Source organism: Canis aureus, chromosome 34 (genome assembly GCF_053574225.1).
Source record: "Canis aureus isolate CA01 chromosome 34, VMU_Caureus_v.1.0, whole genome shotgun sequence".
Lineage (NCBI taxonomy): Eukaryota > Metazoa > Chordata > Mammalia > Carnivora > Canidae > Canis > Canis aureus.
The window spans coordinates 924,576-943,387 of record NC_135644.1 but is presented as its reverse complement, the minus strand read 5'-3'; the positions used below and the strand labels follow the sequence as shown (position 1 = coordinate 943,387).

Here is an 18,812-nt window from a genome sequence, read left to right as displayed (position 1 = left end):
GCTCCCCGCAACTAAATCACAACACGTTGCCCCTCATTTCTCCCACTCTTTGTCCTTTCCCTTTCCCACATCTGATGGTTATGTGTCTGTATAGGTTTCATTGGTCGTGTGGCTTTGGAAGACTTCTTGTATGAAAATTGGCGTCTTTGTTCTTTGTCTCCTCTCCCAAACAGGCTACCGAACTCCTGCCTACCTTCCAAAACCAACTCAATGATCACAAGACAGTAGTGCTACTGTACATATACAAAAAGAGAAATAAAAAAAAATAAAAAAGAAATAAAAAAGAGAAATATATTCAGTGAGATATACACTGAAAAATATTGAATATTGAAGAATATTCACTAAAAAAACACTGAAAAATATTCAGTGTTTCAGTAAGCTTTTAAAACATTTCATAATATATTATTTACCCATTTGTAATGGGATCACGTGTTTCAATGTCCCCAGCTAGACTATGATGTTTAACCCTAGCTCAGAAATGTCTCTGGCGAACAGAAAGTTTTCATATATTTTGACTGAATTTGACTCAGTTTGATGGTCATAGAGGTCTGGGGCTAATCTTCGACTTCCTTTATAACTCTCCAGGAGAGTTGATAGCACTCAGAACATATTTAGCAAATACTGAAAAACCGAAAATCAGCCTAGACTAAATATCTGGGCTTCAAGTTGATTAAGCGGTGGTCTCTCCATTCTAGAGAAAGAGTTAGTACATTCTTCTTTATTCTTCCCACCAATTATAGCTAAAAATCTGGACAAAATAAATAAATACCAGAGAAATCTAAAAGCAAAGAAAAGGCAAACTAGAAGTTTTATGACTTGAGGAATACCCGAAAGTGAATTCGGGTTTTTGTTTGTTTCGCCTCCTGCAAATCCTAGGCTAGTTGATGGGCGAACCCATGGACCAGGAGCGCCAAGGCAAAGAGAATTTTTTTAAAGCCCCAAGAAAGCACAGCCTCTTTATACAAAGGTGAGTGAAGGGCGATCCTGCAACTCCTCTGACTCCCCCCCAGGTCTGGGATAAGAAGATAAGAGCTGTGCCTTGCTGGTTGCCCACGGGTGCCACAGGGACCACGGATGGGCGCTGCCTTCCGTCTCTGCCCTACCCTAGGAGGCCCACACCGCCCTTCCCAGCCCGCATTGTGGGGCCTGTGTCAGCGCCCCAATGGCCATCCATGAGCGATAGGGCCTTCCCCTCCTTCCACACCGACCCTTGAGGCTACAGAAGCTGAGATTAAGCTTCATGGCTAATCCCCATCCTAAATTAAGGAAGCATCATCAAAGAAGCGCACCCTTTCATCTCTCTGCCAAGACTGGGAGTCCTGTTGACCGTCCCCTGCTTGCTCCAGGTGGATGACAGCGAAGATGAAGCATCCAACCTCCACCCAAGTAGAAAGAGGAGGTCGTGCACCGGACGAGGGAGGCAGCTGCAGAAGGAGACCCTGTGTATGGCGTTCTGGGCACATTTCCCAGTGACCTGGGCACCAAACCAATTAGCATCTCAAAGCAAAACACTCGAAAACCCGTCTGTGGTGCAGAATATTGCTGGGGTCTCGGATTGGTCATTCGCTGAGAAGCACACAGACGGAGCAGACCAGGGCAGCACTGCCAAGGTTCCGACGTCCCGGCACTGAAGCCACAGCCCGCAAGGTGAGCCTGGGCCATGCCTCCTGAACCTCAGTGCCTCCGTTAGATCCTGGAATAGGGGATATAAACAGAGAAAGTCTTATAACAGGGCTTAAAATTCCCAGACTATATTCCAAAAAGATTCGTCATATTGGCAACCAGAAATATCAGTTTGAATGAGAAAAGAAAATCGACAGGAAATACAAGATATATCAAATGTTGCGATTATCTGACAGTGATTTTAAATAGGAATCAGTAAAACACAAAGCTATGACAAGAAGCTAGAAGCAAAAACGGAAATTTTGTCAAAAAAATAAAAGGTATCAAGAAAAAAACCCCAAAAGTTCGGACTGAAAGACACTCTTGAGAGCGCCAGGACGGTTTTCTATCCTGACTTCAGCGGAGGTCACACAAACCGATACATGGGGTGAAATTTTACAGAATTTTTTGTGCAGCAAAAACAAAATGCAAAGAGAAAAAAGGAGGTGCGTGTAAAAGCTGGTGACATCTTAATAAAGTCTGTAGTTTGTAATTTTGTGCCGATTTCAATTTCCTGATTTTGGTGGCCGTGCTAGGGTTTTGTAAGATGCTATCGTTGGTGGCACGTAGCTGGGAGGCGCACAGGAACTCTGTACTCTTCTCGCAACCGTATTTGAATCTAAAATTATTTCAAAACAAAAGTTTAAAACATTGACTCAATATAGAATTTGGAGTGGTATTTGGTGTGAATTCTTAACTATAAAGGCTTTTTCCTGCTCCTCCCGTACGTCATCTGTTGCCTAACAACCTCCTTTCTCAGGGAGGCGCATATTGCAAATGGAAAAGTACCGTTGATTTACTTCCCACTGACTGTAAAACAATCGTAATATTGCTTGGCAACTAGTCCAGGGTGGGACAAGCATTTATTGAGAGGGAAAAAAAAAAAAACACTCAAGTGGAATTTTTATTTGAAATTTCCCCTGGAACAGAAGGACGTTCCTCGGGGCGGGATGGCAGGGTGCAGAGCTGGATGGGACAGTTGTGCTGAGCTAGTAGACGAGACGGCTGGTCACGCTGCCCCAGAAAGTGTCAGGACGGCCAGACCCTGGAACCTTGCATTTCTACGTGGTCAACATCCTATAAACAGGTCAAATTTAATCCAGCCTATCAAGCCATTCCCTAAGCAAGCTACTGCTCCATTTCAACCAAGGGCCCGATCTTCCTGGGTGGCGATATTCCCTAATCGTGATTAGTAAAACTCTGACATTTCAGCTACATAAATAAGGCAAACGAAAGGCATAAAATGACAAATTTACTGACGTAAACATGAACATAAAGCAGATGGCCTCATATTCCTGCAAATTATAGATCAAGCCAAATGGGTTCCCATCAAATTCACTTCCCTATTAACTTCTCCCCACTCAGAAATGTCCAAAACTGCCGGTGTGACTCGGTTCTGTAAAAGCAGCAGCACCCGGGGAAGTAGAGGCAGAAATAAATGTGTATCGGGGCTCGGGGATCTAGAACTCACAGGCCGAAACTCGGAGTGTTAGACTTTACCTGAGCCTTATTCTCCCAGGAAACACTTACTAGTAGGAAAGCCTCTGCCCTGCTGTTTCTGGAAGCCTTCCCTCCCAGCGCGGCGCTCCAGGAAACCACCTGCCATCGCCACCCGCGTGTCCCCAGGCTCAGGAGGGAGCCGCTGCCCGGCCTTCTGTGCGCTCCTTTTTTTTTTTTTTTTTTTTTAGATTTTAAAGATTTTATTTATCTATTCATGAGACACAGGGCCCCAGGGATCCAGTCCCCAGATCCACCCTCCCCAGGTGAGGGTGACCGGGGCTTCAGGTGAGGACAGCTGGTCTGCAGGTGAGGGTGACCGGGGCCACAGGTGAGGGTGACCGGGGTCCCAGGTGAGGGTGACTGGACCCCAGGTGAGGGTGGCTGGGTCCCCAAGTGAGGGTGACCAAGGCTGCAGGTGATGGTGACCGGGGTCCAGGTGAGAGTGACCAGGGCTTCAGGTGAGGATGGCTGGTCTGCAGGTGAGGGTGACTGGGGCCACGGGTGAGGGTGACCGGGGTCCCAGGTGAGGGTGACCGGACCCCAGGTGAGGGTGACCGGGCCCCAGCTCTACTGCTCATCAGCCCAGGCAGTGTCACGCAACTTCCTAAGGGCACAGGTGCTGCTGGGTGAGAAGGGCACCCGGTTACCACCAGGCAGGCCACACTGATGCTTCAGGAAGCACCCCCCCACCTGAGAAGCCAGTTCCTGTATGGTGGTGGCCCCAGGAAGACCCGTGGGTGACTGTGCAGAGCTTGGAGGGGGCACGGCCCCAGGGAGGGGGAAGCTCCTGCCTGCAGCCGCCCGGCCCCCCACCTCACCCCGACCTTCCCAAAAGGAGCCCCACCTACTTCCTACTCAATGTTCACCGGACACTTTGACACGTCGAAGACCAGGGATCCATCACCCCAACCCTGTTGTCTCCCGAACACAGGAGGACCATGCGTCGGCCAGTTTGCAGCCTTTGTCTACACCAAGATTACCTTCTGAGCCTATTTAACCATTTTACTCAATTTTATTTTGCTTTATATTGATTGATTGATTGATTGATTGATGATTGATTGATTTAGAATTTTGCTTTCCAGGGAAGTTTTGGGCTCCCCTGGGGTAAGCACGAAAAGGGAAAAGCCTAAGTGCTGAAGAGGACACCTACACTGAGGTCTACTCGATAGCGGCCTTAATAAAAAGAAACTCAAAGAAGAAGGGAAACTGAGGACATAGTTGTGGCTATCCCTCATCCATCCCTCTACCAGAAGATTCTACTTTTAAATGTCAGCCTGTGAAGTCTTGGGTTTTAAATTATGAAGAAAAGCTGCATATTTCTACATATGGCTGCTGAGGTGTCACTTTCATTAAGGACATGTTGTTCCTGGGCTTTTAGATTTTTTTTTTAAGTTTGTATTACCCTTTTTTTTTTAAATTTTCTGGAAAACATGCTGGCCAACTGTCACACTGATCACTTACAAGTTATAGGCTCTATTATATTTCTTTTGTCTTATGTCCTTTCAGTATTTTTTAAACCTTGGAACACCATTTTTTTTCTGTTTTCTCTTAGTTTTCTCAGCTATCTTATCTTTCCTATCCAAATCTAGTCATTTCCTTGTCTGGTTATTCTCTCCTTCTCATTCAAAAATTTATTTTCAAACAGGACAAAAATAAAATAGTCATGAAATTGTCACTATAAGAAAAGCCACTGTCAATGCTTAAAGTATTTTTTATTTTTTTTCCAACCCACTAATGTATGATAATATGGGCAACATACAGGTGGTTTATAAAACAAAGAACTTACTGCCATCATTTTCCAATTATCAACTATATAAGGAACCAAATTATCTTTACCTCTTTTTTTTTAAAGGTGTTAACAGTGAAAATATGCCTGTGAAAACAAACATCTGCCAGCATTTCCTAGTTTGATACTTAGGAATGAGATTGGAGGGACTCCTGGGTGGTCCAGTGGTTAGGCATCTACCTTTGGCTCAGGCTGTGACCCTGGGGTCCTGGATCGAGTCCCATGTTGGGCTCCCTGCATGGAGCCTGCTTCTCCCTCTGCCTGTGTCTCTGCCTCTCCCTCTTTCTCTGTGTCTCTCATGAATAAATAAATAAAATCTTGGGGAAAAAAAAGGAATGACATTGGACATATTTGATACTTTCTGAGCTTTTGATCAGTCAATCATAAGCGTTTAACCATATATTAATAGAGTCCATAGATAAAACTTTTTTCTGTAGAACAAATATTTTAAAAAATTATATTTCTCATGCAAGCATACAAAATCTTAAGAACAGATATTTCCTCATTCTAGGTTATTCATGCCTTAGCAAAATAACTTTCAGGACAAGTATTTTATCACATTATCTGCAATATTTTATCTTCAAATAAACTCTCCATGTTCTACTTTTGATTTACTTACTATTTTAATAGTGTGGCCTAGGTTATACTTTCCTAGGGAATTTATATTTTCAGCAAGTGGATTAGGCAAAGAAATAAGAAGAAATACAGTGCCTTTTTATCGCAATAAAGCCAGCTGAAGTAAAATTTCAATTTAATCAACATTTTACTACTTTTTATAGACATGACTGTGAAGAATATAAATATCAATCCCTGTTGTATCAGCAGGTTTGAAATTACATTGTAATAACATCAAATTCTTTTTAAGAGAAGCTATTTTTACATGATGCCAAAACAGCTGAGGAAAGGGAAAATTTGGGTTGGTCCATCTGTGTTTGGACTCTTCATGCCAGTTACGTATCATTTTTTCCTCTGGAAGTTCTACATGCCATACAGATATGTACTAGAGCATTGATGGCTCCTGTTCAGTAGTGGGACAATATTAATTAAACATGAGTATTCAGTTGTCACAGTCATCAAACAAGAAGTAGATGTGGTCATTAGTCCCGGGATAAATTTTGTTTAGTATTTTAAAATAATCATAAACTTAAAAGAGGGAGTACTCAATGAAACAAATACCAGAGCTGTGACGAGAGAGGGATAATTAATGTGTTTTAAGTCATGATTTTAGGGGCCCCTGGAGGGGGCAGGGTCCGTTAAGTGTCTCCTGTGGGCTCAGGTCCTAATCCCCGTCCTCTCTGCTCAGCGGGGAGCCTGCTTCTCCCGCTCCCTCCTCCTGTGCTCACCCTGCTTCTGCTCTTTCTCTATCAAATGAATAAATAAAATCTTTTGTAAAAAAAAAAAAAATGGTGATTTTAATAGATTTCCACTACTAGAAGGGATCAGATTTTTTTCAAATAAAGTTAAAACTAAATGTAAATGCACTGAAGCTTTGGGGATACAGTCTCGATATATCTCATTTAGTGCTTTGGGGCCTTTCTAGGGGTGTATTATATTTTAGTGAGAGGAAACCCAGCCATAGGTAAACTAAAAAGCAGATGATGCAAAATTCTCAGCTTTTTTTCACCCAGGGCTGTGCATGCTTTACCTCACTTATGAGGAGGGAAACAATACAAAATTAAATGACAGTTCCAGATAGAATAGGACTCTGTACCCACCCCCAGAAAGAGCTAAATGGTACGCGGAAGTTGTTAACTTTATGTGTCAACTGTACTAAGGTCAGGGCTGCCCAGATAGCTGGTAAAACATTATTCCTAGGTGTGTCTATACGGTTATTTCTGGAAGAGATTAGTATTTGAATCAGGAGATTCAGTAAAGGTCTTCCTCACCAAAGCAGATGGGGATCATCCAACACTTTGAGGGCCCGATCAGAACAAAAAGTTAGAGGGAAAGTGAATTTACTCTTTGCTTGAGTTGGGACATCCATGTTCTGCTCTCGACATCAGTGCTCCTACTTCTCAGGCCTTTGGACACAGACTAAGTTATATCAGCAGCTTTCCTGGTTCTCCAGCTTGCAGACAGCAGACCGTGAGAATCCTCCTTCTCCTTAATCATGTGAGCCAATTCCTATGACCTCTCTCCCCCTCTCCTTCTCTCTCTACCTCCTACTGATTCTGTCTCTCTGGAGAACCCCATTTTGTATAAATGTTGAATGTCTGGTATAAACTGCTGAAAGCTAGGCTAGATCTCCCTGAAAAATAAGCCCAGAGCTTAAATCAATGACCTTTCATGTAAAGAAACTGGAAAAAAGAAAAATTGAGGAAATAAAACTCAAGTAAGTAGATAAGGATAGAATCAAACAAGAATCAGTAGAGAAAATCAATGAAACCATGGTCTGGTTCTTTGAGAAGATAAAATTGATAAACCTTTAAACAAACACTAGGAAAAAAAAGACAGAAGACATAAATGAGCAATGTAAGATGTGAAAGAGGGGATGCCACGACATATGTGTAGGCTATTAAAATGGTCATAATGAAAATTATGTACAATGTTATGTCAATATATTTGAAACTTCGGTGGCATAGACAGATTTCTTCAAAGACACAAACTATCAAAGCCATTTCAAAAAGACTTAATTGTCACGAAAGCCATTTTGAGCCCAGATGGCTTTATGAGGAAATTGAATGTGTTATTTAAGAGAGAAATAATGCCAAAACCAAAAAATGGGAAAGTAGGAACCATTTTCCAACTTATAATATGAGGCTAACATTGATTTTACCCTAATGCCAGGAGAAAAAATAAAATTTTTCTCATAACATAGATGGGGAGATCTTGCAACAACAATTTAGCAAATCAAATCCGACAATACCTAAAAGGGGTAATACATCATGACCAAGTGAGTTTTAACCAAGCAATACAAGCTCAGCTTAATATTAGAACCTCTATCCATGTAATTTATTACAGTAATAGACTAAAGCAGACAAGGCATCCGGACATCTCAATAAATGCTGAAAAAACATTTAACAAAAATCCCACAACCCTGATGAAAAGCTCTTAGTTAACTGATAATTGAAGGGAACATTCTTATTTGATTTTTTATTTTTTTATTTTTTTTCTTATTTGATTTTTTAAAAAAATCTATGCAACTATTAGGTAACATTATACTTAATGGTAAAAGATGAATGCCTGCTGTGGGGCGATGGGTCAAATAGGTGATGGAGATTCAAAAGGACACTTGCTGTGATGAGCGTCGGGTGTTGTATGGGATTGCTGAGTCTAAAAAATAATAGTAAAGATGGATGTCTTCCCCTAACATCAAGAACAAAGTAAAGACGTCACCTCTCTTGTCTTTTATTCAACAGTATATTAGAGGTTCCAATCAGTGTAGTTAGGACAAGAAGAAGGAATAAAGCCATGTTAGTGGGAAAGAAAGAAAAAAACACTATTCCCAAATGACATGATCTTCTATCTAGAAAATCCTATGGAATCTACAAAAAGAAGTATCTACAGCGTTCAGGAATCAGTATTGTTATAGAGTTAATCTTCCCCCAAATTGACCTAGGATTTCAGTGCAACATGATCCCAAAATCCCAGCAGACTTTTAAAAAATGGAAATTGGGGACGCCTGGGTGGTTCAGTGGTTGAGCGCCTGCCTTTGGCTCAGGGTGTGACCCTGGGGTCCCAGGATCGAGTCCCACATCAGGCCCCCCACAGGGAGCCTGCTTCTCCCTCTGCTTGTGTCTCTGCCTCTCTGTGTGTCTCTCAAATAAATAAATAAAATATTTTTTAATGGAAATTGAGAAGCTGAATGTCAAATTCCAATGGCAAAAAAACGAACAAACAAAAACAAGCCAAAAATAAAAAATCGCTAGAACTAAAACTACTTAAAAAAAATAAAAATAAAAATAAAAGAGAAAAGAAAAGAAAAAGGAAAAGGAAAAGGAAAAGAAAAAGAAGAAAAAGAAAAAGAAGAAAAAAGAAAAGGAAAAAGAAAGAAAAAGAAAAAGAAGAAAAAGAAAAAAAAAGAAAAAGAAAAAGAAAAAGAAAAAGAAAAAGAAAAAGAAAAAGAAAAAGAAAAAGAAAAAGAAAAAGAAAAAGAAAAAGAAAACCATACAGCCTGACTACAGGACATACTCTGCAGTTAGTGATGAGACGCTACGGTTCGGTTTCAGGATAGACAAATTGATGAGGGAACAGAGTTGGGTTCATAAATGTGCTCAAAGAACAAATCATTTGTGGCGTTGATTTGGCCAAGATGACTGAGGTGCAACCCAAAAATGCTATGCATAAAGAAAAACACGGATGGATTGGACTTTAAAAGTACACACTTCTATTCTTCGAAAGACATTATTAATAAATGGAAAATGCAAGTGACAGATTCGGGGAATGTATTTGGAATTCGGACTCTGAAAAAGAGCGCATGTCCACAGTCCATAAAGAAGGTCCCTAACACAACAGTAGGGCGGGGGAGGTGGGGAGTTACTTAAGGCTGAAAATGGGTGAAGCTTCTAAATACCTGTTTCCCCAAAGCAGCTGTAGAATGGCCAACGTGGGCCTGGAGCCACGCTGAGCATCCCTGTCCCCGAGGGGAGGGCACCCGAGCTGCTGCACACTGGGAGATGTGACCGGCTGTGCAGGACGTGGCTCGATGGGCCCTCACACCTCGCTGATGAGGGTGTAAAACAGTACGACTGCTTTCGGTCATTTTCCCTCTCTTTGGTGCTTTCTGTTGTAATTGAGAGTTTTATAAAAATGCTTCAATTTTATCCTTTCTTGGTGTTCCACGTATGCTCCCTCTGAGAAGGCCTTCATGCGGTCACCCCAGGGCCTGTGCAGTTTTACGTGACTTGAGTCCACCTTCTAATTACCCTGTGCCACCCACTGTGTCGTCTGGGAACTTTCCAGCCCTCCCTCTTGTCCCTGTGACATTTCTCTTTTCACTTCTCCATGTACTACACTTACCCAATAAATTGCTACTGTCATTGCTTCTAACAAGCAGCTGTTTTTTTTTTTTTTTTTTTTTGTAAGTTTTTATTTAAATTCTAGTTAGTTAGGGGCTCCTGGGTAGCTCAGTTGGTTCGGTGTCTGACTGTTGGTTTCAGTTCAGGTCATGAGATTGAGGCCCACTTTGGGCTCCATGATTAGTGTGGAGTCGGCTTGGGATTCTCTCTCTCTCTCTTCTCCCTCTGCCCCTCCCCCTGCTCACACTCCTTCCCTCTCTGTCTCTCTCAAATAAATAAAATAAATCTAAAAAAAAGAAAAATTCTAGATTGACTTCAGGAGTAGAATGTAGTGATTCACCACCTACTTACAACACCTGGTGCTCCTCGCAGGTGCCCCCCTCAATGCCCGTCACCCATCTAGCCCCTCCCCTGCCCACCTGCCCTCCATCAACCCTCGATTTGTTCTCTGGATTAAGAGTCTCCGATGGTTTACCTCCCTCTCTGTCTTTTTTTTTTTTTTCATTTCCCTAAGGTTCATTAGACAGATGTGTTATAGATCAATAAAGATTGAAGAAAGAATAAATGATTTTATTTTATATTTATTCTCTGGTGCTCTTCCTTTCTTTATGTAGATCAAAGTGCGTGGCCTGTATGATGATGATGATGATGATGATTATGATGATGATGAGATGATTTTGCCTAAAGAACTTCTGTTAACATTTCTTTCAGGGAAGACCTCCTGGTAATACGTTCCCTCAGTCTTTGTGTGTCTAGAGCAATCTTTATTTCACCTTGACTTTTGAAGAATACGCTCATCAGATGTAGAATTAATGTTGGCAAGCTGTTTTTTTCTTCTAATATTTTATAAAGATTTCTCCCCACTCTCTTCTTTGTGCTTCAGTTCTGATGAGAAGTCTGCTATAATTATTATTTTTGTTCTTCTATTGGTGAGATGATTTTCTTTAAGAGTTTTTCTTTGCTTTCAGTTTTTGCAGTTTGAATAAATTATCCCTAAGCGTGAGGGCTTTGGGTTTGGTTTGGTTTGATATTTAACCTACATTGTTTTCTCTGAACTTTCTAGATCTGTAGTTTGGTGTCTACCACTAGTTTTAAATTTTTCTCAGCCATTGTTACTTTAAATATCTCTTCTTATCTGTTCTTTCTTCTCCTTTTGACATTCTAGTTTTGCATAAATTATAACTTTTGAAATTATCTCATAGTTCTTGGATGCTCTGAGTTTTTTGTTTAATTTTTTTTCTTCCTTGTTTCAGTTTTGGAAGTTTCTGTTAAAGTATCTTGAAGTTCATTAATTCTTTTCTCAGGTGCAGCAAGTCTGCTGATAAGTATATTCAAGGTAATCATTTATTTTTTTTGCTGTGTTTTTATTTCTGTCATTTGCCTTGTTTTGTTGTTGTTGTTGTTCCTATGGTTTCCATATCTGTGCTGTCATTATCCATCTGATCTTAAATGTTTTCAACTTTTTCGTTAGAGTTCTAATTATATCAAACATAGTTACTTTAAATTACTTGTCTGCATATCTGTGTCATATCTGCGTCTGGTTCTGGTGAGTGTTGTGACTCTTCAAACTTCACTTTAGTTCACTCCTCTGGCTTGCCTGGTATTTCTCTGGCTGGGAGATGTGTTGTGCTTAATGTTTGCTGTAGCTGTAGGTAACTGAAGTTTTCAATTTATTAAAAAATATTTTATTTATTTATTTATTCATGAGGGACACAGAGAGAGGCAGAGACACAGGCAGAGGGAGAAGCAGGCTTCATGCAGGGAGCCCGACATGGGACGGGACTCAATCCTGGGATCACTCCTGAATTTTCAAATTCTTAAAGTGTCCTCATTTTTGTCCTGGCTTTGGGTTTGGGGTTTACCCTTGTGCTGTTCCTCAGAGCAAGTCTGCATCTTTCAGCTCTTTCCAATGGTATATTTAAGGCATTTTAGAGTGGTGACAAGAGGAGGGGATGTTCTATAATTTTTTTTAAATTTCAGTTTTAATGAGCCTATATCTCAGAGTAAGTTCTTGCTGAGAGTGTTTGCTCCTAGTCCAGAGATATAGATCCCCCCCCCCTTCCCCATACTTCTTTTCCTGGTGCAGCATTCTCAATCAATTTCCTTGAAACCCTCTTCCCTATTGATTTTTTTTTTTTTAAATTTTCTCCTCGGTGGGACAGAAGGCTAGAGTAGATTGGAGTGGGTGGAATTTGGTCAGCCAGCTGGAATGAGCTTTTAGTAAAATGGTGTGGTAAGCCTTCTGGTAACATCCTTTCCTCTGGAAAGTAGGCCTTTGTTAAGTAGAAGGACCAAGCTGGTTTGCACAATGGCTGTCCTTCCCTTCCTCTTTCCAGAGCCAGGAGATTTGCCCCAATTCCTCACCGTGAGAATCCCCCCTGGACTTCCTGGACATAAAGTTCATGAAAGTATGGGGGACTTCCTATACTCTTTCCCTTTCTCACAGTTGTCTGTACTCCAGCAATTTGTTGCTGGACAACTCCAGCAACTTGGACGACTGGACAACTCCAGTTGTCTCCAGCAATTTGTCAAAGTTACTAGCTAAGTAGGTGGTTCTACCATGGGATAGCACGGAGGGTCTTCTGCCTCATGTAGACAAATCTTGGATAGTGTATCTCTCTGAATTCATCTCTGCCTCTAAATTTCAGAGCGATGACCTCCTCTGCAGCCTCCACTCTCAGATGGATGGAGCCAAAAATGGTTGATGTTTATTCCCAGCATTTTCTTGTAAGGGAGGGAGTGACAACTTTTAAGCTCTTTACCTATCAGAGCTAAAAATGGCAGTAGTACAACTGCTTTGGAAAACAGTTCAGCACCTTTTTCAGAAAGGTAAATATAGATTTACCATATGATCTAGTCATCCCATTCCTGGGTATTTTTCCAAGAGAAATCATAACATATGTCCATACAAAGACTTGTGCATAAATGTTCATAGAACTGTTCATAACATCCCAAAACATGGACTTAATACAAAAGTTCATCAGTAGGTGAATGGATATACTAGCTGTGGTATATCCAACCAATGGAATACTGCTCAGCAATTAAAAAAAGCAAGTGTTGATACACATAATGGCACGGATCAGTCTCAAAATAGTTATGCTGAGTGAAATAAGTCAGAAAACAAAGCACGTATTGCGTAATTTCATGTTTTTATGAAGTTCTAGAAGATGCAAACTAACTCATATGACAGAAAGCAGATGAACGTCTACATATAAAGAGTGAGGATGGTTAGGTGGGAGGAATTACAAAGAGCACAACAAAACTTTTATGGCGTATAGTTATTATTTTCATGTTGACCGTAGCGATGGCTTCATAGATGTGCATATATGTTAAGACTTATCAAATTGCATTTTGACATACACATTTTTTTTTGGCCCTACCTCAGTAGTGTTGTTAAAAACAGCTACAATCCATAAATTCTGATACTTCTCCTCTCAGAATGGAATCTAAGTTCCCACCCCTAGATTATCAGTTGACCTTAATTCATTGCTTCCAACTGAAAGAATGTGGGAGATTTGCACTTCCGTGTCTTTAAATCCTACCTTAGAAAGGCAATAGTTTATGCCTGTCCCATCCTTTTCATGTTCCTCCTTGGACCCCAGCCCCCATTTTGTAAGCATGGAAAGTCGCTTGGAAAGACAATGTGTAAATGTTTTGGCCAAGGGTCCAGTTAGAGCGCTAGTCAACAGCATCAATTCCCAGTTGTATGAGTAAATGCTAATACCTCCCCCTGACTCTGGTCCTCAGCCTTCAAGCTGCCGCAAGTGACACGGAATGGAGTAGCAATGGGATCTGCCTACAGAATCCTGCTCAAATTGAAAATTCACGAATAAAATAAAGATTTTTTTTTTTTTTTTTTGGTTTTAGCCACTAAATTTTGGGCAGGTTTGTAACCCAGCCATTGATAAATGGAGGAGTTATTTGTTAGCTTTATTTCTCCTTTCTTTATTCCCTGTTAATATAACAGGTGATCAGTGACTTCTGGGAAGTGAAAGTGTGACTATGTATATGTGAGAAAGGATGTTGACTGTTTAAAATATTCAAAAATCTATCATCATATGCCCTTTTAATACAACAACTTCATGCAGGCAGTCTTTTGAACTTGGATTCCAAACACTTGGATCTTCTTTGGAGGAAACCCTATTGACTACTCTGAACTTAAAGAAAACCAAGCCTTCCCTCTAAATCTTCTAGGGTTAAAATAAACTTAAACCACTCTTTTAGAATTCCATATATTATATGCTTGTTTGTAGGGGAGAAAAGTTTTTTATCTATACATACAAAATATGTTTCCTAATTTCATCTTTGAGAACCAGTATTTGTTATTCTTATGACAAAGTAATTAGACTATTTTGAGGTTGGTTTGCATTTTTAGGTCTTAGTTTATTACATATTTGTCAATCTAATCCCTTTGTCTAATAAAGTAAGTCTAGTCTGAAGTCATATCTCTCCACGTTATCTAGACCACCAGAACCAAAGTATAATCATGTGTTATAGCAACAACTAGCTCGTCTCGGTCTGAACTTTGAAACTTTAAGTTCCTTGAAGGTTTGGTACTTCCCATTGGTAAATTATGTCATGTTTATATCAGGGTAACCAGGAGAAAATTCATATAAGTTATGACATTCTTGTGAATTTTAAAGTGGGGATAAACTTTTATTTATTTATTTATTTATTTATTTATTTATTTATTTATTATTTTTTATTATTTTTATTTTTTTATTTTTTGGGGGGGATAAACTTTTAATAGGCATTTTATTGAACCATATAAAACCATGTAGCATTTTTAATTTTTATAATTTTTTTAAAGATTTTATTTATTTATTCATGAGAGATGCAGAGAGAGAGAGGCAGAGACACAGGCAGAGGGAGAAGCAGACTCCATGTGGGGAGCCTGATGAGGAACTCGATCCCAGGACCCTGGGGTCACGACCTGGGCCAAAGGCAGACGCTCAACTGATGAGCCTCCCAGGCGTCCCCATAAAGCATTTTTTAGATCTAAATGAACACATAATGCTAATTTTATATAATTCTACCTTATTTCATAGGATGACAATAACCTCCCTAGTGACAGTAAAGGCTTAAAAGTAAGTACAGAATAGAAGTATTTGTGTCTTAGAAATAAGAGAAACATGTCACACACTGTCATAGAAATACTTTTGATTTAGTGAACGGAAATTTAAAAGATTATGTCTGAGTTGCTCCAGTGGAAATCAAAGGGTATCCAGGCATTCGAAGCCCTGAACATTACTATCATTTCTCAAATAATTATATCCCATCATAAACAAATCTGAGAACCTGAACGTCAATATAAGTGACTAAACGATGACTATTCAGGGTATAAAACTCTGTACTGATTCAACTGATACAGAAATGTAGATGTCCCCATAGTTATTGATGAAGTGCTGATGGGCATGAAGTTTATCTACCCTATTTTTGTTTACATTTAAAACGTTTGGTAACATGGGTGATGACTGCCTGTCAGTAGACAATCTAGGCCACCTCAGGTACTTGAGACAGGTATCCAGGATGATAGATGTGGGTAGATTCCTGGGCAATCAGATCAATGCGGGCGGTGGGGGGTGGGCAGGTAGACAGCTACGTACCTAAAATGCATTTCACACACATGCAAACAAGATACGGTGATTCTGAGTCACTACTGTCCAAATATATGCAAACACGAAGCTCACTTTGGTTGGTTCTAAATATCTATTCCTCTTGGACAAAGAGGAAGCTAAATTTAGTTTTATTAAACTGATGTGGCCCAGTCCAAAAAGATTTTTTTTTTTCCAAAAAGATTTTAAATGGAGAGAAGAATAGAATTTCAGTGATGATCTAATTTCAGTCTTCAGGTTTTCCTTCTCTTGTGATCTTCCCTTATTCTTCTCCCTGGCCCTACCCTTACCTTCACAGAATTCACTGAATTACCTAGTTCTCCCAGGGAAATGTCCGAAACTATGGTCCTTAGTATGGGTTGAAAATACGGTATGAATTATGTAGAGCTAAGCATACTACTGATTATATATTTTTACTGATTACATGTTACTATGTAACTGTAATAATTATTACCCATTACTAATATCACTAATACTCAGTTTACTCTAAGTAGTTGTTCCTTGGATTACGTATCAGGTGTAACATGTGATCTGCATGTGGAGCAGGGGTAAACCTTCACTTTTTCACAGGAGACTGGAAGACCATAATTTTCCTGCTTCTTAATGTTGCCAACAATTCTGGAGAATTTTCGTCATGATGCAGGACAAGCCAAGACCTCTGCAGGCAGATGCAGGAGCGAGCACTGTCCTCCTGCCCTTGCAGGCTGCTCATGACTCCCTGCCCTCAGCTGAGCGTGCACCTGCCACTTGGTTTCTGCGTGTAAACCTCCCAGCCCAATGTCTGCACTCGCAAGAGCTCTAGCTCCTGGTTTGGTTTGGTTTTTTTAAGATTTTATTTACTTATTTGAGAGAGAGAGAGAGAGAGAGCACACAAGTGGGGTGGGGGTGGCGGGGCGCAGAGGCAGAGGGAGAAGCGGGCCCCCTGCTCAGCCCCCGACGAGGTGCCCGGTCCCAGAGGTCCCCCCAGGACCATGACCTGAGCCCAAGGCAGGTGGCTAACCTACTGGGCCACCCGGCCTCCTTCCTGTTTGAGGATGGGGATGATGTCCTCTGCCTCAGTGTCTGGCAGGTGCTTCCTCAGTACCTACCTACCACACACATCACGTATCTTGAAAATAATTCTCTTTCTTGCCCGATTCTAAAACCATAAAAGCATAAATGATTTCTTATGAAATTTAATTTCCACATTCATTCGGTGCAAGACCTCTTACACACTAGACTTTAAGTACACCATGAGTGGGTACGTCTTAGCGTGAGTGTCTTTGAAGTAAGCCAGTGCTGAGTGGCGGTTGTCAGGTGGGAACATAAAAATTTCTGACATTTTAAAATAACTGCATAATATTAAAGATTTATACTTTAACTGCATCTGAATTCACTGGGTTAGGTGTGGTGACAACGGGAAGTACGTGAGCTTGAGCCTTTTTAGCAACTGACAATAGCAATTCTAAAAATAATCCTTTAAATTAATACAATGAAATATGTTTAATGCCCAGAAGGATCAAAAAGCAATATTTTCCTAAAATTAGTATTTGAAAGAACAGAATTATCTTATGATTTAATACAAATGATGCAGCTTTATCAAACTAGATAGTTTGTATTTGAATAGCAATCTAAGACGGCTCATTACCTTCCCTTGAATTATTTCAGCTTGATTTTCAGTTAGACAATGACATTGATCCCATTCTTGAGCTCTGAGTTATGGAAGAACCTTTATTGAACACACATCCCACATCCATCCTTTCCCATTGTGCTAATATTTCAAACCTAACAGGAAAAAAAAAAAAAAAACAAGGTGCAATAATAGGTACTAAAATCCCCTGTAAAAAGGAGATTTAGTGCATACTTTTCAAGAATACTTTAATAATTACAAATTTATGAAATAAGACTAACGGCAACATAATAAATTGAGTAACCTACATGTGGAGTCCATTTATGGAAGCAAACATCTCCAAGAACTTACAGGCAATAAAACCTTGACAAGCTCTAAATTAATGCAGCAAGCTCTTAAAAATGTCCATTTTGGGCCAATTTTTAGACCAGACATTTTGGTAAAAATCTAATGTTTAGAACAGTATTCCTTTATTTTACGTAACATTACCTACTTTACAAAACATTTCTTATGTATCATCTCTTCTTATAAATACAAAACTCTACCAAGGAGAAAAAGGTAAAGTCTGATATCCATTTTAGAATGAGAAACCAATAATCTGAAAAAGTAGGCGATTTGCAGGGTTTTAACTACTAAGTGTGAGGGAGGCAAAGCTGGACCCCCGTTCTCCTGATAACATCTCTAGGGTTTTTTCCACTCTATCCCTTACCTCGTTACAGCTTTGGACTATATTACTATATACTCCGTATATTGGGTCATAAGATATCCTGGAGCATATTAATATACTTTTGTAGCAAGAGAGGGGGTTCATTTTTCTTTTTAAAATTTAATTTAGATAGAATTTTCCTAAAATTGCCAAAGATAAACTGAAGTTTATTTCTGCACGAAGGAACCTGGGTGGAGCATCCGTTAGCGCTTTCTCGGCATCTACTGAACACTTCCCCAAAAGCTCCAGATTTTTGAGCGATGACGGTGTGCTTCCAGCGAAGCCAAGTCTTCTCAGCTCCATGTCAAGAGTGAGGGTCCTGAGTGAAGCCAACCAGCACTTCTTTTCCTATTCCTAGTGATTGGTTCAGTGGAGGCATCTGACCTAAGCTGCTTCGATCAGACTGAAACCTAAAGATTTTCTGTGGATTGTGGACAAATTCAGTCTTTCTTCTATCCTGAATATACTGAAGAAAAGTGGAAGCCCTAGAAGCCTGGGATCACCAGTGAGGTAAATGACAGAGACAGAAATGGAGCCCTTGGCGATACTGGGTCTTGCATGACCTACTTCACTTACATGAACCAGTAAATAATTTAAGCAGGTTCAGATCAGGTTTTTACCTATTGGCCACTGAAAACATCCTAATCATTGATGAATGTGTTAGTTCTGACCCGAAAGTAGTCCAGTCATTCTCAGGAATCTGTTCTTATGTTTAAAAGAAATCGCTCTCGGAGATATGACCAAATGCCCCACATTACTGACCGTGAGGAGTATATCGTGACTCTACTGACTTTCGCTGTACCCAGGTTCTTAACCAAGGCTTGGCTTCTTGTTGAATTCCCAGTGGAGTCATATGATCGCTGTCACCTCGTAGAAGGAATCTTTGTTTACTTCCTAATTCATACTGTAGTCTCGGTTCCTCCAACTGAATAATCCGAATTCCTTGCCTTTTCTACTAGGACTTCTCTTCAAGCCT

General features: G+C 40.3%; 1 long non-coding RNA gene across 2 annotated transcripts in view; it reads left to right on the top strand.

Annotated features, from left to right (window-relative positions):
- LOC144304492 (uncharacterized) overlaps positions 1–18,812 on the top strand; it is a 41,566-nt gene that overhangs the window by 7,074 nt on the left and 15,680 nt on the right. Inside the window, exon 3 of one of the 2 annotated variants that reach the window (XR_013371397.1) lies at positions 174–2,142. The exons of the other annotated variant lie outside the window; for it this stretch is intronic. This is a non-coding gene — a long non-coding RNA (uncharacterized LOC144304492). Of the gene's footprint in view, positions 1–173; positions 2,143–18,812 lie in introns of those variants that run through there. 2 annotated transcript variants of the gene reach the window in all.